The sequence below is a fragment of the Bubalus bubalis genome, chromosome 9 (assembly GCF_019923935.1).
Source record: "Bubalus bubalis isolate 160015118507 breed Murrah chromosome 9, NDDB_SH_1, whole genome shotgun sequence".
Classification (NCBI taxonomy): Eukaryota; Metazoa; Chordata; class Mammalia; order Artiodactyla; family Bovidae; genus Bubalus; species Bubalus bubalis.
Window position 1 is genome coordinate 58,244,610 of NC_059165.1, and position 8,439 is coordinate 58,253,048.

Here is an 8,439-nt window from a genome sequence, read left to right on the forward strand (position 1 = left end):
CGGGGCTCTGACAAGGATACTTGGTGCACCCAGTCTTTAAAGAAATCCTGGAATTCCTCTGCTGTGACTATGGGCAGGTGAGGGGGGTGGTCCCCTGCTGAGGAGCCCAAAGGAGGACACTGGAGGTGGAAGTTATGTGCAGACCAGAGTCTGAAAGGCAGGGAAGAGGGATAGTATAAATAGGACAGTGAGCTGGAGGGGCAGCACAGAAGCTTTTCAGGGTGAAGAGAGAACACAAGATGGGGAGACCCCCGTCGCCTTCCCCATAGTCTTCCCATCCAATGAGACACAGTAGGCACTCACAGTGCCTGCGTGCTCAGTCGCTCAGTCATGTCTGACTCTTTGGGACCCCATGGACTATAGCCCACCAGGCTCCTCTTGTCCATGGAATTTTCCAGGCAAGAATACTGGAGTGGATTGCCATTTCCTTCTCCAGGGGATCTTCCTGATCCAGGGATAGAATCCACATCTACTGCCTTGGCAGGTAGATTCTTTACCACTGAGCCACCTGGGAAGCCACACCGGTACTCATTACATGGGAGTTATATATACATATTTCTTAAACAATTAAGAAATTCCAAAATACTCAGCCCTCCAATGTGCTATGGAGCTGGTATATCCATCCATTGCATCTCTCCAATGAATATTTATTAAGCACCAACTCGGTGCCAGACCCTATGTAAGGCACTGTGTGTGTGCTTAATTGTTCAGTCGTGTCCGACTCTTGGCAACCCCATGGACTGTAGCCATGGGCTCCCCTGCCAGGCTCCTCTGTCCGGCTCCTCTGTCCATGGGGATTCTCCAGGCAAGAATACTGGAGTGGGTTGCCATGCCCTCCTCCAGGGGATCTTCCCAACTGAGGGGTTGAACCCAGGACTCCCGCATTGCAGCAGATTCTTAACCGTCTGAGCCATCAAGGAAGCCCATGTAAGGCACTAGAGAAAAACAAATAGAAAGAGACATGAACCCTGTCCTCATGGAACTTAGAGAGTCTACTGAGGGAGACAGGCTTTAAACACATAAAGAAAGAAATGATTTTAAAAGCGACCTATGCCTTCCATCATGCATTTAACTATTTCCAGGAAAGCAAAACTAAGGGGGCCAACTCTAGAAGGATGGCCAGGGGAAACCTCTCTGTGGAACTACTGGGTGATATAAGACCTAAAGGCAAGTGGGAATGGGCAGGAACAGATTGGGGAGTGAGGGCAGAGGGGACAGTGGGAACCAGGTCTACAAGGCTGATGGGTTGGGTCTTGGAAGGTAGGGGGATTTTTTTTATTTTTTATTTTTTCATATTTAAGCGGAGTGGGAAGTTACTGAAGGAGAGCAATCTAATTTAAGTTTTTAATCATCTCTCTGGCAGTTGACTGACGAATGGATTAGGGAGGAGGAGGAGGAGAGCAGAAGTAGTAAGAACAGTGAGCAGGCTGTTTCAGGAGCTAATAGGTCAGGGGGCTTCCCATGATGTCCCCCTCTACCCACTTAGGGTCTAGAATACAACTGTTTTCAACGCTGGCTGAACATTAGAACCACCTTGGGAATCTCAGGAATCCCAGGCTGCACCCTGGTCTCCAACTGGGGGGTGATCTCAGAGAAAGATGGGGATCCTCATGGTGCTGGACCCAGCAGCCACCCAGGGAATCCTGGCTAACTTACACTTACATCAGAGTGTCTGAGGGTAGGACCTAGGATCTGTCATTTTTAAAGCATCCCTGGGATTCCAAAGTACTCTTCCAATCCAGTCTCCAGCTCCAAGAGGATGGGGAAGGAAATTCATATTTACTGAGCACCTACTGCAGGTCTGCAGAGAAACCAATTTAGTTGGCTCACATTTGTTTTCCTAATCCACAACCATGAGAGAGGGATACTACTGTACCCACTTTACAGAAGAGGAAACCATGATTCAGAAAAGCGAAGTATTTTGCTTTTCTACTTCCTGGCCTTGTGGAAGTCCTTTATACTTCTTTGAGCTTCATTTGTTGTGTGTGTAGATTGGGATGGTATTTACTTCATAGGATTCTCAGGAGAGTTAAATGAAGCAGGTTTACCCGCATTTGGAACATAATAAGAGTCATATATATATATATATCCCACTCCTGGCCAAACCATGTGACTTGTGGGGTCTTAGTTTTCTGACCAGGAATTGAACCCCAGGCCCTTGAGTAGTGAGAATGGAGAGCTCTAATCACTGGAATTCCCAAGAGTTCAATATATTATAACTATTATTAGCAGAACCCAAGGCCCCAGAGTCAATAAGTGGCAGAGGCAGGATTCAAGCTTCTGATCTGTTCTATCTCCTATAGCACGGGGCCCCCTCTGTGGAAAGGCTGGGTTGTGAGTGAACCCAGTCCAGTCATAGGGATCAGAGCCCAGGCAATAGCACCCATACCCCACATTCCTCCAATCAGAACTGCATTCACTCCAGGTTTTCAGCAGGGCCTTCCTGCTTCCCTCTGAAAGGAGAGGGGTGAACTGTTCTCCCCTTTCAGAGATGGGGAAGGGGCTTGCCCAAAGAAGTAAAGTTAGATACAGAGGTAAGAATGGCCCCAGGGCCCCAATTTCCCTGCTGTAGGCATTTGCCTCTTGCTGGTGCAATGGATGGGAAGATGAGGATTGACCCAGTGCCTAGAGCTAGTGCTGGGATGGCAAGAGGGATGGGTTGTCTGAGGGTGAAGCCTGGGGCCAAGGTCCCAACTCTTTGGATCCAGTGCTGGTGGGTTCCTTGGCTGACTGGTGGGCCGAGCACCATGAGGGTCCCCACTGCCATCCTTCTCTGAAAGTGCCCGTAGCCGGAGACCAGAGATTTTTCTGGGTCTACCCTGGCCATGCTCGGGATGCCATGGGTACTGCTACTGACATAGTAGAACAGAGCAGCTATGAACACAGGCTCTGAAGTCAGGCACACTTAAACTTCATTCACGGTCCTACTCTTTTGAGCTGTAATGCCTTGGACAAGTTTCACTTAACTTAAGCCTCAGTTTCCTCATCTGCAAGATGGAGACAAGTAAACGATAATGTAGATCAGATCAAGAATCTTGATAAGGAAGGAGTTCCAAGACATATTATTTGTTGAAAACAAAAATGCAGAACAGAAGAAACCCATGATGCAGAACAGTTTTAATACAATATGCACCAAGCTGAATTTTTAAACAGGGATCTCTCATGCATGTGTGTGTGTGCTTGGATACACATACTATATCAGAAAGCCCACAGAACAATTCTGTGGGGAATGGGGATGGGGGGAAGTAGAAAGAAGAGTTACTTTTCATTGAATATAATTGGTGCTGTTTGAATTGTTTACTTTGTGCAGGTTTTTATTCAATTAAAAATTTTTAATGGGGTTAATGGTATTTACAGAGTTGATTCAAGAATTAAATGAGTTAATGCATATAAAGTGCTTACCACAATGCCTAGCACAGAGTTAGTACTCAACTTTATTCATGAAGCAGGTGGTAGTTTCCATTGGTCCCAGTTTTTCACTCCCTAGACCGTATATGCGCACCCCCTCCAAGGCCTCAGGACCTGCTCTGGCCAAGGGGGCGTGGTTAGGCACACTCTCTTGCATTCCTGCCTTTTGCAGAAGATGATGCCTCAAGTAGTAGCTGGTCCAAAATGAATGAGAGACTTGCAGAGCAGACCTGCACCCAGTCCATGATTTGGAACCAAACTCAACTGGGCCCAGCCCAGATCCATCAAAACCCAGTCAGCCTGCAGGGAAAACTCCTTGTTGTAGAACCCTAAATTTTTGGAGTGGTTTGTAACATAATTATTTATGTCAAAATCTAACTATATGGCAGGCCCTGTACTAAGTACAGGGGATACAGGAGTGAGCAAATACAGATACATTTCCTACCCTCCTGGAGCTTGTACTCTAATGATGAAAGGGCTATGAAAGGATTTAATGACAGGAGGCTTGACCCAGGTAGAGGGTCAAAGAAGATTCCTTGAGGAGTGTGGGTTAGTTGCTCAGTCGTGTCCGCCTCTTTGTGATCCCATGAACTGTAGCTTGCCAGACTCCTCTGTCCATGGAATTCTCCAGGCAAGAATATTGGTGGAGAGGGGGGGTTGCCATTCCCTTCTCCAGGGGATCTTCCCAACCCAGGGATTGAACCCAGGTCTCCTGCATTGCAAGCAGATTCTTTACCAACTGAGCCACCAGGGACTCTAGAGACCTCAAAGATGAATAGCTGTTAATTAGGTAAACTCCTCCAGATAAAGGAACAGAATGCCCTGTGGCTAGAAGGGAACATGGCTCCTTCAAGAGGGCTGATAGTGGCTGGAGAAGAGAGAGAAGTGTGAGATAGGGAGGTGAGTGGTGCAGATCAGGCAACGATTTTTCTTTAAAGCATTGGGAAAACATGCAATGGTTTGGGAAAAGATTTGGTGGAAAGGAGAGGAGGGCAAGGTCAAATTTATTTTGAAAGAGGGCATTTGGACTGAGGTTGTATACATACTGGACACATGTTAGTTGAGGTGGTATTGGAACTATTACAACATCTGCTCCCATCTCTGTATCTCAGCCACAATTGTGTCTATATCCCTATCTATGGCCTTGCTTCTGTATCCAGCCTCAGAAGCTCCCAGACCTCCAGTTCCTTCCCAGATTACTGGGGTCCTTAAAACTTATGGTCCTCTTTATTCACATCATATGGGTATACCCTGCTGCTGCTGCTGCTGCTGCTAAGTCACTTCAGTCGTGTCCGACTCTGTGTGACCCCATAGACGGTAGCCCACCAGGCTCCGCCGTCCCTGGGATTCTCCAGGCAAGAACACTGGAGTGGGTTGCCATTTCCTTCTCCAGTGCATCTCCAAAACTCTTGCCCATCTTCTAGGTATCTTTGGTCTCTTCAGTCTAGGCTGGGGTTGCTGGCCCCAGGCTGATGTCTCTGGAGCCCCAGAGACTGATAACTGCCCCCAGGGCTCCTGAGTCTGAGTGATGACTCCTCCCACATGGGGTGGAGGGAGGAGCAGGAGGCATAGAGGGTCCTGGCATCTGCAAACCTCCCATGACTGCAAATCAATGCAAGATTAAAATTCATGATGGTTGCAGGGCACAACTGCAAACAATTTGTTCAGTAAACTTTGCTCTAATTGGCATTCGTAGAATTTCCTGTTAATCAGGCCCCTTGGGCTCTGTGGGGCTGGGATGCTCTGTTTCCCCATGACGGGCCAGGGAGCAAGTGTGGGTAGGTGTGAGAGGAAGGGTGAGGGAAGATGGTCAGATGTGGGTATCTGTAGTTATGTGCCTGAGTATGTCTTGCTGTGTGGACTTGAGTACCATGTTGGGTTGTTCACAGATGACTCTGCCCAGGAGAACCTCTGTGCCACTCTAGGAGGGTCTTTGTATTTTGGCGGGTGGGGAGCTACCAGAGTCAGTCTATGGGCCAATCCATTAGGGAGAATGTGTCTGTCCAGGTGTGTGCCTAGGTGCTGGGGTAATGCACATCTGTTGGGGCATGTCTCCAGGTGGTGAGGGTGTGCATCTGTCCAAGCATGTGTTGGGACCTGTATCTAAATGTTCGTTTGGGTTGGTGTCTGCATTCACAGAGCTGTCCAGGCGTGGTCTGGGGTCTCAATGTGGCAGTTCTGGGCCCACAGTCCTCACTCAGCCCTTTTATTGGCTCTAAGAGATAGTAACTGGTGAGGATCAAATTGGTCCCCCCACCCCCAGAGGATACCCTCTTGGAGGGGTGGTCCCTAGCCTATCCATGCCTACTGTCACTGAACAGGGGCTAGACCAGTGGTAATTTGCCCCCTACACCAGGCCCATTATCCCTTCCCACAGGGCTCTGTTTCCAATCATGCACCAAAGGCCAAGACCCAAAGGCCCAAAGACTTTTGAAGGTTTTGCTGAAAAATGTCAATGACCTCATATATGAACAGAAGAAATCACAAGTAATGAATGCTTAATATAAGTCTCCAAAATGGAACATTACGCCAACTGCAAAGCTGCTCAACTCATATGGTTATACACAAATCATATGTAATATGGGATCTGGCTGTGCTTTATTGTTTGATGTTATGGGAGGTACAGCCTTTAGGAGTAAGAAGACCCAAGGAGATGTAGAGGCTGTCCTGGCCAGTCCCTCAAGCTATGACAGAGCGCCCTCCCCATTCTGGTCCCTAACTCTCTGCTCATTCTTACAAGAAGCCATTCTCTGACCTTGAAAAGTGATGGGGTCACTTTGGCACACTGTCAGACCCTGACACGCAGACTGGAAAGCTGTGGCGGTGTATGTGTCTGTATATGTGTTTGTGTGTGTCCCTGGCTTCTGAGGGCCAGGGCAGCCTGTAGCTTGTGTCTCCATATAGGTTTATACTCAAACACGGAGAGTAAGGGCAGTGCTCATATAATTGTGTAAGGGACTGTGTCTGATGCACAGATGGTTAGAATGCTTCTTTCTGTTGTGTGTGTGCATGTACACGCACACACACAAGTACATGCCCAAACTGATAACTTCCTGAGCGTGAAGGCGGTTGGGAGTGTGCTGGCTTGGGGGTGTGTGGGTGGCCCCCACCCCAGCATCCTTTACAATCATTATCTCAGCAGGAACAGCTCTTGCCCTGGGGCCCGCCCTCACTGTTTCAAGCAGCTGCTGCTTTTCCCCAAATTAACCCCTCTGCTCCAGCTTCTCATTTTCCTGCTAGGGGGCCGTGGGCTGGCTGGGGAGGGGTCTCCAGAGGACAGTGCCCCCAGCAGGCAAGCTGATCTTCCACAGACCCCCGCCTCCACCCCTTGTCCACAGGGGCTCCTCTTCTTTCTTGAGCCCTGTGCCTATGACAACAGTGATTGTGTGACTGAGTATCAGAGTGCTGGTTGTGTGACACACAAATGGATGTGTCTGTGTGTTTGTTTGTATGTGCGTATCAGAGAGAGAAGGACTGGACCTGTGTCTAGAATGTTAGAATGTGAATGGTTCGAGAGCAGATAGGTATTTCAAAAATAAAAAAGAGCTCATGCAGCTCTATGTCAAAAAAAAAAAAAAAAAAAAAAACCAAACTCAAAAAATGAACAGAAGATCTAAATAGACATTTATCCAAAGAAGACATACAGATGGCCAAAAAGCACTTGAAAAGATGTTTAACATCACTAATTATCAGAGAAATGCAAATCTAAGCTACAATAAAGTATCACCTCACACTGGTCAGAAAGGTCATCATCAAAAAGTCTACAAACAATAAATACTGGAGAGGGTGTGGAGAAAAGGGAACCCTCCTATACTGTTGGTGGTAATGTCATTTGGTACAGCCACTATGGAGAACAGCATGAAGGGTCCTTAAAAAATTAAAAATAGATCTACCATATGATCCAGCAATCCCACTCCTGAATATATATCCAGAAAAAATCGTAATTCGAAAATATACATGCACCCCAAGGTCCACTGAAGCACTATTTACAATAGCAAAGACATGGAAGCAGCCTAAATGTCCATCAGTAGAGGAATGGATAAAGATGTGGTATATATAAACAATGGAATATTACTCAGCCATAAAAAGAACAAAATAATATAATTTTTAGCAACATGGATGGACCTAGAGATTATCATACTAACTGAAGTAAATCAGAGAAAAATAAATATCATTATGATATCACTTACATGTGGAATCTAATTTTGAAAATGATACAAATAAACTTATTTACAAAACAGGAACAGACTCACAGATTTTAAAACCAAACTTATTGTTACCAAAAGAGAAATGTAGTAGGAAGGGATAAATTAGGAGCTTGGGATTAACATAAACACTTCCCTGGTAGCTCAGTTGGTAAAGAATCTGCCTGCAATGCAGGAGACCCCAGTTTGATTCCTGGATCAGGAATATCCCCTGGAGAAGGGAACGGCTACCCACTCAGGTATTTCGGCCTAGAGAATTCCATGGACTGTAGTCCATGGAGTTGCAAAGAGTCGGACACAACTGAGCAACTTTCACACACTTCACTCACTACTGTATATAAAGTAGATAACCAATAAGGACCTTCTATATAGTACAGGTCAGAGAAAGCAATGGCACCCCATTCCAGTGTTCTTGCCTGGAGAATCCCAGGGACGGGGGAGCCTGGTGGGCTTCCGTCTATGGGGTCGCACAGAGTCGGACACGACTGAAGCGACTTAGCAGCAGCAGCAGCAGCATAGTACAGGCAACTCTACACAGTATTCTGTAATAACCTATATGAGTAACGAATCTGAAAAAAGAATGAATATATGTATACATATAACTGAATCACTTTGCTGTACACCTGAAACTAACAAAACATTGTAAATCAACTATACTCTAATAAATTTTTTTTTAATTAAAAAAAAAAAGCAGACAGGGCTCTGGATGCCTGGCAGGAGTGGAGATACTCCCCCGGACCCAACATAGGGGCCCTGAGCCAGAAGAACCTGGATTTAAGGTGGCAGAGACATGGCTTTGCCCAGCCAGGGATGTTGAGGGCCTAAC